We start from the raw sequence: 15,890 nt of genomic DNA, 5'->3' as shown, positions 1-15,890 counted from the left end.
CCCGAAGTGCACTTCGCACTACGCAAGCTAAGCGTAGCTATGCGAGCTGCGTAGTGCGGTAGGGAAAATGCTGTTCGCACTGATTGCACAGTGCCGGATGCTTGTCCGTACTGTGCAATCATTGCAAACGGCATCTTGCACAGTGTAAGCGGTCGTTTTCTGCCACTCGAGTAGATTTGTACTCGAGCGGCAGTTTTCTCAACGCGGACTGGTAGTTTCTCATCGTGAGCGGTCGCAAGCATACGCGACCACTCGCAATGAAAAACCTGACCTCCCCGCGTTGAGAATCTTGCTGGGAGGTTTATTTTCCACGCTCGCGATCGGCAACTTGATGTTGCTGCTCACGAACAAGGAAAAAAGTCTTGCCGGGATGTCATTTTGCTCACTCGCGGTCGCCAACTTGACATTGAGGACCGCGTTTTTGCATTGTGCTACGTGCAATTCGCGTAGCGTGTAGTTGCACGTACTATGCAAACTACGCGAGCGTAGCGTAGTCCTACGTCCAGGGTTAGAATAAAGTAAAAAGTAAAGGCCATGATGCACACCACATAAACAGGAGTAGAGCAAGTGCCCAACGAGTTGGACCACCAATCATGAGACAAGTTCGAAGAGAAGCCCTAACAATCAAGCCTCTGCTGTATATGTACTGAGCTTCAAAAGATTTGAGATCAGTTATAACTGAGAGACATGCTGGAACTTTTAGGGCTTATTTACAAGCCTGTAGCGCGGCCGCTGCGTCACTTTTTTTGACGCACTGGAGGTGCAGTGTGCTGGCTCATATTTACCAGGTCACGCAAAGCCACCCTGCATGGCTTTCATTGGCCTTATAAACACAGCCCATTTTAAGGCATAACTTTGTTAGAAAGTGGCTTGCCATGGGTGTTGCTGTGTGTGTTCCCACACAACACCCATGGATTCTTCTGTGTTCCCAGATTGGCAACATTTTTTAAACCTGGTAATTCGTCACAATCCTACACCTCCCCAGGGTAGGCATAAGGAGGTGCAACAAGGAGAAATATTTTGATTTCTAGTCGTTTTTTCCTCTTTCTATGTGTGCTGCAGAATTGTGCTGCATTCTGCAGCAGACATAGAAAGAGGAAAACACCATCAATTAATGTTTTTGTACAGGAAGGTGCCATTTCCTTCACAAAAACAATCATTCTCGCAATGCAGGCACCCTTGCACCATGGAGCAAGGGGACCCGTGTTGGCACATGGCAGCCAATTGTGCGCCAGTGCAGGGAAAAGCACCGGGATGCGTCATATGGTTGTAAATATGCCGCATCCCTGTGCTTTGAAAATGATGCAGCTCGGCGCAGTAAAATGGCTTGCTATGCCGTGCTGCGTCATTTTGTTGTAAATGAGGCCCTCTGTTTGTGCTGTGTCTAGTCTTCATCCAATCGAGGACTAGACACAGGGAAAAAGAAATAGTTACTGTGTTTTTGAACAGCGATAGCATTGCTGCGTATATCAACCTTCTTTAATTGCATTTACAGCGTTACTCAAAGAAAGAGTTGAAAGAATATTAAATATTTCAATTTTAACAGCATGAAGGTCCACTTTAAACCCCCAGGCAATCATTCCTGGTTGCTTGGTCATTTGAATCCTCCCATATAAGATAGTCGTGGCATTCTCACGTGGTTGCCGTGGCAATCTTAGGTGAGGGCCATTCACAAATACATGCACTTCTTTTTTTGACAAATCACTAAGGAGAAATCATTATTGCAATTGAATAACTGTGCAATAATCCTGTGGGGCTGATACAAAATATTAAAGAAGTGTCAATCAAGCAATCACTGAAGGAGACTGACCTAAAGAAGCCAACGTCCAAACAGTGCTGATCCTCTGTCGTCCCTATTTGTATTTTGTGTGTTGGTCATACAAGGTTGGCTTATGGCTAAGCTGCCTGAAGCCAGACCTAAAAATGGGGAAATTGCAATAAAGGTGTCTGCTTCTTTATGATATGAAACATCAGCTATATGGAGTAACTAAATTCAATTCTTCTGATTGTACCAAAAAAGGGCATGTTAGATGTGGCTCTTTAGTTGTCACCATTTTTCAATCACTGGCAGTGAAAAGCAACGTACAAAGAGGCCTTTCAATTTAGTAAATAACTCATCTAAGTTCAAGTTTTAAAAATGTCCTCAAAACCCTTTCCTTAAAGATACCTTTGTCAAATTCATTGACGTTGTTGTTATGCTCTCCAAAGCAACAGTAGCCATTACAAAATTAGCAGTTAGTGTACGTAGTAGTCATAGTTTATTTCGAGTGAAACAACCTTAAAACCACCCCGAAACAAAGCTGCATTACAAAAAAAAAAATATATAAAATGTACAATTATAAATGAGTATCAACCGCAGCACATCCCACCATCCACTACAATTACGTTTAGCATTCCATTTGTAGGATCAACTTACTATCCCATTTCTAAAACAACAGTGGCCATCTGTCTTAAAAAGATAAGAGCGAGGATGATGAGTGATGACGTCGCAAGGCTAACCTAAGCCATGTTTGCAAACATACCACGCAGACAATAAGTTATTTGATAATGAATGTACTTGGAAGTAATGAGTCACTTTTACATTCTTACAAACTTGATATGAATAGCAATATTTTTTAATATCAGCCAGCGTTTTGCCGTTTTAGCACAGGTGAGTGACACAAAATATAATTCTGTTTTATTTCGCCCTCGCACAAATGTCAATAACTTGAGTAGGTTATTTGCAATTGCCATTCATATGTAAAAGTAGCTGGAGATAGACTGACTTTAATGCACACCATTTTAGCAAATGTTGCTTCAGACTAAAGTGAGCATATTTTATTCAAGTACATTTCTGTCTATTTGCCATTATTGGAATTTTCAAGCTTTTTAGTCGCAAAATCTTTCCAATAGATTTTGAGTTGATCAAATGAACTCCTGCTTGTAAGAGATGGAGTATGCTTTGTAATTCTAATGACCAGGGGACCTGCCTAAACCTGAGAGGTTTAGACACTTTTGTCATGGAAATTAGCTCGCTCATAAACTCCTGATGCTGAGCAAGGGCATCTGTTGTACAACATCTGGCCCAGTGAAATGGTAGTCAAATGTAAATCAGATGAATGCAGTGACTTTCTTCGGTGAGGACAAATACATGGACTTCTTTTTTAGTAATGATCCAACTTTTGCCCTTTAAAGCGGGCACAGTAATGTCACCAATGAGTTCCCTACAAGGGAAAACTATGGAATGGGAAAGATTTTTATATCTGCATGTAAGACTGTAAGATATGTGATAACGTCCAAGGTCAATTATTGCTCTGATTTTTTTTTTTAGGTGTAGGCAAAAGTACAAATATGCACTGCAGGATGGCAGAATGCACATCATGTTTTTTTCAATTTACTCCATGTTTGTCATTTTATTCCATTCTTGCGTGCCGGATGGAACCGTACCTTGCCTCAAACCACGTTTATGGAACTCCAAAACACTCGCAGCAACATTGTGCTGCATTCTAAGCGCACAGCAACTCCAAAATTATTACAACTCTTCCACTTGTTCAAAAAATCCAAATGTATTCCATGTTTTCCATAATTCATCAACTTTTGCTCTACTATTCACGATAAGGCTGTTAATATCTAACGCCTGACGAAGGGCGCAAAACATCCCAAAATGCATTGGGACATTATGATAACTTTAGCTGCCTAATATGAATTGAGTTCGCCCACGTGATGTAGGAAAAGGCCTGAATTGGCATAACTGCATCATTTGAAAACATTGGGGTGACGGACAACCTTATCGTGAATAGTAGAGCAAAAGTTGATGAATCATGGAAAACATGGAATAAATTTGGATTTTTTGTACAAGTGGAAGAGTTGTAATAATTTTGGATTTTCTGAGCGATTGGAATGCAGCACAATGTTGCTGCAAGTGTTTTAAAAGTACAAATATACCACAAGCTTTCTTGCTAGATGCCATAGCCTGTACACAAAGTCCACACACACTTAGGAATGCCTTAGTGCCTTTGGTGCCCTGTAGGTGTTGCAGATAGAGGAGCATATCATTTGCATAGAGAGACAGCCTGCCCTTCGACCCGTCCAGAAGAAGAAAGCCGCTCATCTGAGCAAACCTTCTATCCATTCAGCCCAGAGCTCTAGTTAGAGGACAAAGTGGAAGGGGGTAGTGGACATCCCTTTTTGTGACTCACTGAATAGCAAAACTGAGGGAGAGTACTCTATTGATTTTTCTCTAGGATCAAGCATCAGGACTGCTTTGACTGCCACAACACGTGGATCAATGTTCATCTGTTGATATGTTCATCTGTTGGAAAATCTGCATGAGAAATTAGTATAGCAGGAATAATGTTGAAGGACCTTGCAAATCTTCAATGTGTGGTAGTGACACATGGAGTGTGCATACACAATGTCTACTGTATCTGAAAGTCATTAAGCCATTTTGGTCCGCATGGACCAGAGACCTCACCCCTGCCATAGGCTTTATATCCAGCAGCTTGGCAAATAGCTTAACCTCAAAATTAAGGAGAGTAATGGGAGAGTAGGAGGTGCATTAATCTGGTGGCTTGTTTGACTTTAGTATGACTGAGATTGTGGTGCAGAGGAAGTCCTTGAGTAATGAGCCTCAGCCACCTATAACTTTCAGGAAATTAAGGAGAACCGCTTGAAGAACTAAGTGAGAAGGCCGTTAATGATTGGGGTAAGGCCGTCAACGCCTTCCCGGATCTCCTCCAGTGTCACAGGTGCTTGAAGGCTTTCTCGCTCTGCCACCTATAGGGATCACAACGGAGAATCCTCGTAACAGGATACAGTTGTTGCAGAATCAGGGTGATTCATTTGTGATAGAGCTTGGTGTGATAATCAGCAAAGGCTTCTGATATCTCATGTGAATCGGGGACCATTTTTCCTTCACTCTTATGAATTGAGGGAACAATTCCGAACCATTCCTAATTCTGTGCTAGCCAGTACAGGAGTTTCTCTGGGGAAACGGCCTTTGCAATGCTGGCAGAGCTATGGGTGGGGTTTCCCTGCAAGCGTAACCATGCTTGCCTTACCATTCATATGCCTCAACCACGCATATGTGTGGTTAAGTCAGTGCGCAGTCTAGATGTGCGCATGGGCGGGGAGAGGAACAGGATGGATCGGGAGAGGAAGCTCTGGGACACAGTCTGGTAAGTGGGGCTGGGGCAGGGTTTGGGGTAGTTTTTATGGCTAGGGATGGTTTTATGGCTAAATGGGGGTTGGTGTAGTTTTTAGGGCTGGGGCTGGTTTGAGCACTCAGGGGGGGAAGGGGTGGTTTTCAGGGGAGGGATCAGTTTTTAGGGCTCAGTGTGGGGGGCTGATGTCGGGGTAGTTTATGGGGCTGAAGTTGAGATTTAGGGCACAGGGCAGAAGCCTGGGGTAGGGGTTGTTTTCAGGGGTGGGCACCAGTTTTTAAGACTCAGGGTGGGAAGGCTGAAGTTGGGGTAGTTTATAGGGCTGGGGGACGGGATTTAGGGCTCAGGGCAGGGGCCTGGGATCAGGGTAGTGTTTAGGACATGAGGCAAGAGTTTCAGGGCTCAGGGCGGGGGTAGGGACAGTTTTCAGGGCTGGGCAGTTTTAAGGCTCAGGGCAGGGAGGGCTGGGGTCGGGTAGTTTTTAGGACACAGGCGAGTTTTAGGGCTCAAGGCAGAGGGAAAGGGATATTTTTCATGGTTGGGGCAGATTTAGGGCAAATGTGTCTTAACCATGCATCCCTTTACCAATCATGCCTTTCAATGAATTTGCATTGTAAAGGCATGCATGGTAAAGGAATGCATAGTTAAGACACATTTGTTGTTGGGACCACGTTGTTGATGCAACCTGCGGTTTAGCCATGTGTGTGATGTCGGAGATACGGTGAGCAAAAGGTAAGTGATTTTAATTACTTTTTAATTTTACTTTCCTTATCCTGTGGTCTTTCAAGTTCCACCTGCCCTGCTTCCCCCCCCCACTGTTACCTGTGCTGGCCACGCCTCCATAGTGTACCGATTTTAATGGATAAGAAAACAACAACTGCCCCTCTCTTCACCACCATGGCATTCTAAGATGGTGGTTGACACCATTGCTGCTGATAGAGTGACTTCTGGCTTCAAGTGATAGAGTGGCAGATGATCTAGAAATCAGAACTTGGGGACTGGAGCAAAGCCAAGGAACGCAATAGTAGGCAGATGTAACCTTGGATGCAGACTACCGGTGCAGGTTCAGTAATGGAAAAGTCTCAATCTACAAATCCTGTAACAACAATGAATGTAAGAAGGTTTTCTCCCCGCTGCACTTAAATTAGAGTTTGGGCATTGTGTCCAGGGCTTTGGTAGGCCTGCTACTTGCCATAGAAGGCAGGTGGTTTAGTTTATCAGATTCCCCAGCAGATATTCCAGTGTAGAAAATATCTAAAAGAACGGCATCCTCAGATCCTCAATGGCTCCAGCCAGGAAGCCTTGAAGAGCTGCCCTCTTGGATGATTACTTCTGCATCCTACCACCCCAGGAGACTGTGAAGTTTCTTGTGACAATTTGGTTAAGGGATGATTTAGGGGGGCAAAAAGATCTGGTGACTGTGATGGAGTGTAGGTTGGATACAGTGCATAACAGGCCCCACTATAATTTCACCTTCTCAAGTTGAACGAAGAGTCCAGTTTGCAGGTAAAGAGTTCGCTAGGAGCTCAGTGAGTGTACTAGTGATGATCCGTGGGGCACGAAGAGCCGCCGGGTGTCATGGATAGGTAAGTGATGATGCTGCTGTGCGAAGAGACAAACTTGTGCCCACTCGTGCTGATCGTTTGAGCAAGTAATGTGGTTCCGGAGTGAACAGGCCCATTTGTGGTCGCGAAGAGCCCAAAAGCTTGATTGAAAGGGGCTGTCATGCAGGACACCCACTTCTGATGCCCTGGACTGCATAGGGGCACATCAGGCAAGGATAGGACTCAGGGATGCAGATTACAGCAGCACCAGCAGAGTTGCAAGAAGTATTTTGCTACCCTGAGACTTCAGAGAACAGGAGGCAAGCCAGAAAGCCCTTGGAGAATATTGGGATCAAGGATTTAGAGAGCAGGTCCAGTTCCTCTCACTTCCAGACAAGGAGCAGCAGGCAGCAGGCCAACATAGCAGAGCAAGTTGCAAAGTGGCAGCCCCTCCTGCAGCACATTAGATTTTCTTCCAGGCAGAATATCCTTGGTTCCAGTACTTATAGCCAAATGTGCCTTTGAAGTAGGGGAGACATTGAAAGCGCTTTTAAAGAACACAGAGTCCCTGCCTTTCCTGCACTGGCTCCAGACAACCCACAGGGGGGTATGGTGCTCTTTGTGTGGGGACAGGCACAGCCCTATTTACGTTCAATTGGTCACCCCTCCTACAGCACAGCAATCAGCAGGCAGCAGGCCAACACAGCAGAGCAAGTAGCAGAGTGGCAGTCCCTCCTGCAGCACAACAGCTCTTCTTTAGGGCAGAATGTCCTTGCTTCCAGTAGAGTTCAGATTTAGTGGTGACATTGGGTCCAGTACTTATACCCAAATGTGCCTTTTTAAGTGAGGGAGACATCGAAATGGCTTTTGAAGATCACAAGGTCCCTGCCTTTCCTGCCCTGGCTCAAGACACACTACAGGGGCGTATGCAGGTCTTTGTGTGAGGATAGGCACAGCCCTATTCAGGTTCAAGTGTCAGCTCCTCCCTCCTAATCTACCTCCGGAAGGCACATCATCCTAGTGATGGGCCATCACGATGCAAATGTCACCCCCCAGCTCCCTTTGAGTGACTGTCTAGAGGGAATGCACAAAGCCCAGCTGTCGCCCTAACCAAGACGTGTTCTCAGAGACAAGCAGAGACACAGAATGGTTAAAGTAGGAAAATGACACTTTATAAAAGTTACATTTTCAGACCTGCTATTTGAAAAACAACTTTACTAAAATATTTTTTTTTTATTTGTGTGTCCAGAGATACCAAATTCCAATTTTCTATCTGCTCCCAATGGGAAATTAAACATAAAATATGTTTTAAGGCAATCCTCATGTTAGCTTATGGGAGAGAAGTGCTTTGCAGTAATGAAAAACTAATTTAGCCGTTTTTCACTACCAGGACATGTAAAACTTAAAAGTACATGTCCTACCTTTTAAATACACTGTGACTTGCCCATGGGGCTACCTTTGGCCTACCTTAACGATGACTTACATGTAACAAAAAGGAAGGGTTGGGCCTTACATGTAGGTTAACTTTCCAGGTCGAATTGACAGTTTAAAACTGCACACAGGCTCTGCAAGGACATGCATGAGTCATGTTTAAAGGGCTACTGAGTGGGTGACACAATCAGTCCTGCAGGCCCACCAGAAGCATTTAAAATTCCAGGCCCTGGGGACCTATGGTACACCTTACCTGGGGCTCACAAGTAAATTCAATATGCCAATTGTGGATAAGCCAATGTTACAATGCTTAGAGTACAAAGCATATGCACATTAGCACATGGTTAGTAGTGGTAAAGTGCCCAGAGTACTAAGACCAACAAAAACAAATTCACCAAAAAGGGGAAGAGGTAGGCAAACACTTTGGGGGTGACCCAGCAGAAAGGGCCATTTCCAACAGAGATCTTGTTTAAAATCTTCAGAAGCAGGCTGGGTACAATATACGTTAAAGTCAGTGAAGTGCAATGTGTGGTCCAATTACTTAAGAGAAGTGCCAACAAAGGATTTTGAGCCTTCTGTACAAAGGGTTTTAGCAATTGCAACCCTCTGATTCTGTAAATAAGAGCATTAGCCAATGCTAAGAACCTCTTACAAATTTACTAAACGCATCTAAGATTAAAAAAAAGCTTTTGAAAATCAATAAATGGGTTAGAAAAGGATTCAGAATTACTATTTGCAAAGGGCGTGTTTTGGGACTGCCTTCAAAATTGTGATTCTGACACTGATGTATCAATTTTTGCAAACATAATCTGGCTGCAAAACAATGAAAAGTTATAAACTCTCAAGATGGGTGGTATCTGATTTGCACAGGGCAAGAGGTCTAAAGGAGAAGGGGTCGCCTGTGGATCCATTCCCATTTATAAATCCTGAAAATAAATTCCGGGAGATGTTGGCAGTGGGCACCACGACCACTATCACCTCTCAGTGCAACTCTGTGAAAAAAAAATTGTTAAACACAGGCTTGTTTCCTTTTTAGGAAGCCTAGCTGCATTTTTATTTTAAAACAGTTTTTTTTAATTAAACATAATCACAGACATAGTGGTCTGTTGACCTTGGCTGGCCACCTTCATTGTTATCATGGCCAATCGTAGAGGGTCGCACATTGCCACCGGTATAATGAATATTCATTATGCAGGCCAACCTGAAACCCAAGCGATTAGGGATTTTGTGAACTGACCTATATATACAAAGATCTTTCAGCAAAATGCAAATTTATTTTCAAAAATCAGTGTGTAATTTATGACACCTTTTATGAATCGATTCTTAGTACAAGAGTCCCTTAGTGACTCTCAGAAACTTAGGGTTATGTTAGTTTAAAACGCAGGTCAGAGAGAATCTCAGTTCAAACCCTGGTAGCTATGACATAAGCAGTAAGCAATCCCCAAACCAGTGTGTGCTAGCAGTAAAAAACACTATAAAATACAATTCTTAGAAACATTTACCAAAAGAGACAACATTTTAATGAGCATAAATATACTAAGATCAAAATAGATTATGGGGGAACCGGAGATATGAATTTTGAAATCACAATGGCAAAAAGCATCAATAAAGAGCAAAACTCCAATCAAAGGTCACTGTTCATTTCAGGCCGACCACAATGAGCGGATCATGTCTGTCGCCCTGACAAAATTAGAAATGATCACCAAGCCCACAGTCATTTTTGAAGCATTGTCAGGAACTGCTGTCACAGCGGTTCCTGTCAATGCTTTTTTAAGTTTGATGCATGGATCCATCAACATGGCAGAGCCATCCGTTAAATTTATTTTATGTATTTTCAGAAAGAAAATCCCAGAGCTATATATATTTTTTTTTAAATAAAACAAAATAATTTCCCCTCCACCGTGGGAGTTATCTCCCATGATGAGGGGAGCATTAGACAGTTTTCACTGCCACTTACTGCCATGGGTAAATTAGGTTAGCGTACATAAAGGTCAGCCTCCAATAGTCATTACTTATCAGGCCTTTGGACGGGTATAACTATGGTGGAGATGGAGTAGTCTCCACCCTGGAAACACCCAATGTCTGCTTGCATTTAAATCAGGCAGGTGGACCATAAGTGTCACCTTACAGCCAACATATTAATCAGCCCATCAGTTTTTTAATGGAAGTCAAAATCTTCCTACTTGACATGGTCCAAGGCTGTGGCTGGCAAAGATCCCTCGAAGTCGGCTACATCAGAGTCCAACTCCTGCTGAAGCCGTTGGTTTTGGTTCCAAAAGATCCAAGCGGGACAAGCCTAGATTGCATAGCTAGAAAGGCAGCTTTGCAGTTTGGATAGATTTGCTACCTCGCCCCACTCCAAAGTTTTACCTTCAGTCTTAGCCACCAGTTGGAGAGTTGAAATACTTTAGCTGGAAGCCATAGCCAGGCAGAGCTCCACAAGGCTTGATACCTTTGCCATGAAGTCCTACTGAATCAGTTTGCATCACAACAAAAAACTCTGAGCCTGCCTTAGGATTTACCTTCACGGGCTCATTTCACCTAGATTGGGCTGTAAATTCCATAAGTTACGCTTGTATTGTGGAGCTCCAGACAAATTCCGCCAACTGCTGCATGGCAGAGATTTTCTTGCTAATGGCTCAGCAACAGTAAACTGTCAAGCACCATCGAGAATTGGCGCCCCTTAGCGTGATTTATGGGCACTAGGAGGGCACCCAGCGATATTTTCCCAACGCAGGCAGTTGCGACCATTTATGGTGAGAAAAATGCAGCTCCAGTAGAAAATCAATTTGAGCAGCAGAAAAACCGACTTGAGATGCAGGACCCTCTGGCACACCTACATTGGCACTGATTTTTCAGTGCAGAACAAGCTCCTGGTGCTAAAAATCAGCTTGACATGTCAATTTTCACAGTTCACAGAACTCTGTAAGTTCCTCCCACACCTCTAATTTCAGCACCTTGTCCCAGTCTTCCGGAGGAGGAAAAAAATTACTACATGTCTTATTTAGAGTTTGGTAGATGGGATACTCTTTCCAAAGGTTTTAGGTTGAGTATCCCACCTTTCAAGCTCTAAAAAGGCCCTAAATCTCAACTTTTTCAAAGTTCTGGGAAAGTTCCTTCAAGTCAATCCTGCACCCCCGCCGCCACCCCCAGCTCCTCAGGGAAGGTTTCTATGCACCTGGTCTCTCTCCAGTCAGGTCTCCAGCAGGGTCCCCTCCTAACTAGTCAGCTGAGCCTTTATAGGATCAGGGGTCCTTCAGCCTTTGTCTTCAGGCCGTGTATATATAAACAAGGGTGACCCCACAAATTTTAGAGAAACTGGGGAAATATTTTTATTACAAAAAATAGTGGTTCACCTAGGCAATTAGTCACAAAAGTGACACAAAATGTAGTCTTAACTATTTTTAAGAATTCCAAACTTTTCTTTTGGCAGTGTAAAAGAAGTATTTATACCTTTTTCCATTTCTTCTGTAGGCGTAATTGATTGCCCTTCACATTGTGGTCTCCCAACTGGGATTTCCTTTTTCACTGGATTTATTCCTTATTCCCCCACCAGGCAAGTGCAAATTGTAATAGAACACATAGACGCTCAGGTCCCTCTCTCCTCCTAAATATCTGACTGTGATCTTTCTTCACTTTTAGACACTAGGTGCTCACACACCTTGTCCTGATGATGACCTCACATCAATAGAGGTCGAAACACTGTTGACTGTATACATATATTGACTTCTATTCCACTGTATAAAAATAATTAAAGGAGTCAAACATAATTTTGTTTTTATATGATGCTCTTTTCTTTGTCACTCACTTATCACCAGTGCTGGCTCGCAGAGGGAATGCTGTGGGGCAGTGGGGCGGGGTGGGGTAGGGTGGGGGGTAGTGGAGTTGGACATATGACGGCAAGGAGTAAAGTAATTAAATTAATGAATGAAATTATTTACCTTGCGCTCACTGCATCGCCAGCTTGGTGATGCAGCGAGCGCAAGGTAAGTAGTTTTATTTATTTATTTACTTACTTTACTCCTTGCCGTTGTATGTCCGACTCCACTACCCCCCACCCTGCCCCACCTCCACCCCACCGCCCCACAGCATTCCCTCTGCAAACCACCACTGCTTATCTCTACACGTTCTCTCACCCAGTTGTGAGCACTAGATCTTTTATTATACTACCAAAAGAAAAGTTTGAAATTCTTTAATAATATTCAATGAATCCATTAATTGCAATGCAACATTGCTTGTCTGCCTGCTCTGTATTTGGGATAAAAATTGTCTGGTCTTAAAAATAACTAAGGCTACATTTTCTCTCACTTGTGTGACTTATTGCCTAAGTGAAACACTGTTTTTTGTAATACATTTTGTGTCCATAAAGCAGGAAAACAGGAGAGCAACTCCTAGGCCATAGGACAACAGGTCCCCTCCCTGGGCGCCAGCAGAGCTAGTAGCCCTAGAGTCCTTGTTTGCATCGTCTTCATCAGCAAGAGTCAGGAGTCTTCCCAGGTCCAGGAATATTCTGTGGAGATATTGGTTGAGCTGCCAGATTGATATTGTTCGCTTGCCACTGCTTGGAGAAATTTACCACCAAACCCCAAATATTTTCTCACAGTCCTCCTCCACCACCTTTTGCAGCACTTCCTCTGCACCTTACCATAAAATTACTCAGTAGTCCCTGGTTCAAGATGGCAAAACCCAGCTGCCATCAGTGCGGCCTGTTTTCTGTCCCTCTATAGATATACTCTTCTCCTACCTGCAAGGAGCAAAATGGGTTTCCTCCACTGAGACTGGAGCTGGGATGTTTGGTAGGTGCCTAGAATAAATAGGACAAGTCCTCCTTGGTGTCTTAAAGTCAAAAGAAGCAGTGCTAAAGCTGCTCTTTATTCTGCCAACTGTGCATATCCACTCTCAGACAGCTAATCTGCGCCACGTGTTTAACAGTTACCACCCAGTGGCCTTTCCTTGGTGCAGAGTCAGGACACTGTCCTCAGATCCAGGCCATAAACTTTCCAGCCAAGGATATGTATTTCAACTGTGGAGGTGTGAAGAGGGTAAGTTCTAGCTTATGCAGCCTTAAGTGCATGGTTGTAAATAAGGTTTCTGGTTTTCCGTTTCTACTTATTTTTACAGATAAATAGACTTAAAACTATGTCTTTTCTTCTCTGCATTTATTTGTAAATATGGATAAATATGGAAAATAAGTTTTCTTTTGGACAGTACTCACTACTATCAATCATGAGTGCTAGGTCAATAGCTGTGAAGATTGAAAGGTAGGGGAACTAAAAACATTTTTTGTAAATCCTAATAAAGCTTAAATAACTGCAACACTACAGCTGTTTAAGCTGTTCTATGATGCAAGTGGTTTCAAACTACTGTAGTGTACCATAAATTACTAAAATCCATTGGACATTCAAACATAAGTAAACATTTGTAAGTTAAATAAATGTGGAAATATACCCCTTGGAGCTGCATTTTTCACACAAAGCACAAAATAAATATGGATAAATTCAAATAAAATGACCAAAAGATAAATATGGATAAATACAGACAGAAATATAAAAAGAAAACAATCTAATAACACTGGGAGACATAGTTATAAAGTTACCTTTCTGCTTAAGTTATCAAGAATCTGATTTCATCATTAAATGTGATTTAAAAAACCAAACAAAAAATAACTTTGACACATTTTTCTAGCCGTTTCTTAAGCAGAGACGGAGAATTAAGGTTTAAATAGCTTCTACGCTTATTTAGGGAAACGTTTACAAGGTCTTCACAGTGAAATAGCTTTTGGCATTTATTTAACTGTGAGGGCACGCTAACCCCACTAAATAGTATGCTCTATTTTTATATATTAAAACCGTGCCCTGTGGGTTTCCAAAACAAACTTAAAGGATGACTTATGAATGTATAAATATTATGTGTGTATGCTTTCACATAATTGCTCAACATTTCAAGAAAATTACAAGTAATTACATATAATTACTCAAAGTCTAGTGCTATAGATTATCGCGAAATGAGTCTTTCCATTAATTTTTGAGGGGAGGATGCAGTTTGTGTTAAAAAATAGTGCAAAAACATATTGCCTTGATCAACAGGCACTTGCATTTAGGTTGTTCTCTTTGCTTCCGTACTTCCAAGCTATAATTTTCCCATAAATTGTGGCATGATTAGATGATATGGCATAACGGCATAATTTCAGGAATTTTGTGCAACGAGCATAATGTGAAATGCACAAAATTTCATGAAAAACATCAGTGCAATGTAAATTTCACCCAGGCCTAACACAAATAGGCTTTTCCTACTTGGCAAAGAAATATTTATTTGCCATGCATCACTGCATTTATACTGCAGCACTAACAGGCCGCAGTGATGCTCTTAATATACATATATATTTTCATATATGTCAGTGGTGTAATTACACACTGCAGCTCACCTAAAACATAGAACTTTATAACCAACCATGCATTAATTCTTTTTAAATTAATGCATCCTTCCGTATGAGCCTTTAGGGCCTACCTTAGGAGCCACTTCTGAATATTAAGAAGGACATTTTTGACCTGGCAAAAGGGTTTATTTTGACAGGTCAAAATGGCAATTTAGAACTGCACTACAGACAGTAATGTCAGGCCTGAGACATGTTTTAAAGTGCTACTTTAGAGGGTGGCACAATGAGTGCTTCTTCCCACTAGTAGCATTTAATTTATAGGCTCTGGGTAGCCATAGTACAGTATACCAGGGATTTAAATTAAATGTACCAATTAGGTGAAGGCCGACTTTACCATGTTTTAGGGAGAGAGCACAAGCACTTTAGCACTGATTAGCAGTGGTAAAGAGCACAGCGTAATAAAAATCAACAAAAACGGGTTTAAGGACGAAAGGGCTTGAAGGCGAAAAGTTTTGGGTGACCCTGCAGAGAGGGAACTATGCAAAGCAAAGACCATGCACAGTGAGAAGTATGGACCCTAAGTCTGGCTCAGGGCCATTTTATAAACCGGACCCTGTGTTCCGAGCCTGCATTGTATGGTCAAGTCCCAGGCAAAGGTTCATGGTTTAATTTTAATGCAAAGGGAGATCATCACAGTGTATACAAATATACAATAAAAAAAAAGGAAACCGGGGTAGTACCAGATCAGATAATTTTCATAAAACTAAATTAGTTCATTGAGAACATATAAAACAGGAAAATCATATTTAAATTATCAATCTTTAAGTACCGTATGCCAATCAGTTTGAAATTTCTGCATAGCATAGCACGTATTCCTCTGGTTTTTGCCACAGCTTTTTCCCTTTCACAAATCTCAACCAACAGAGTCGACTACTTCACCGAGCTACAAGGTTTAGGGGAGATCCAAGCCCTGGCGATGGTGAGCCTTGCGTAACCAATAAGATGGAAAAAAGTGCACGACATTCCGGGCTAGGGTCAACCTTAAAACCAATCATTATCACCTATATGGTAAATTTTTGTTCTAGACCCAGTCTGTCTCTACAAGTGTGGCTAATGTCCTCCCAGAAAGCCCAGATCGGTAGGCATGTAGCAAATATGTGCACTATGTCGACCGCAATGGCTCCACACATGGGGCATTTTGTTTTATCATCGGGAGCTTGATTGCCTTTTTTTCCCCGCCAGCTTTCTATCTTCTTAGGGGTGTAATATAGCATACGCGGTGTCCTAAAATGTTGGAGCTATAAATTAACTGACACTACAGCTTCTTTTAGGGTCGAGAATGTGTTGCTAATTAGTATGGCAGGGATATCTGTACCAAGGTACAGCTCCACTTCAGCT

This window comes from Triturus cristatus, chromosome 7 (genome assembly GCF_964204655.1).
Source record: "Triturus cristatus chromosome 7, aTriCri1.1, whole genome shotgun sequence".
Lineage (NCBI taxonomy): Eukaryota > Metazoa > Chordata > Amphibia > Caudata > Salamandridae > Triturus > Triturus cristatus.
The sequence above is the reverse complement of the archived record's forward strand: the minus strand, read 5'-3'. Positions refer to the sequence as shown.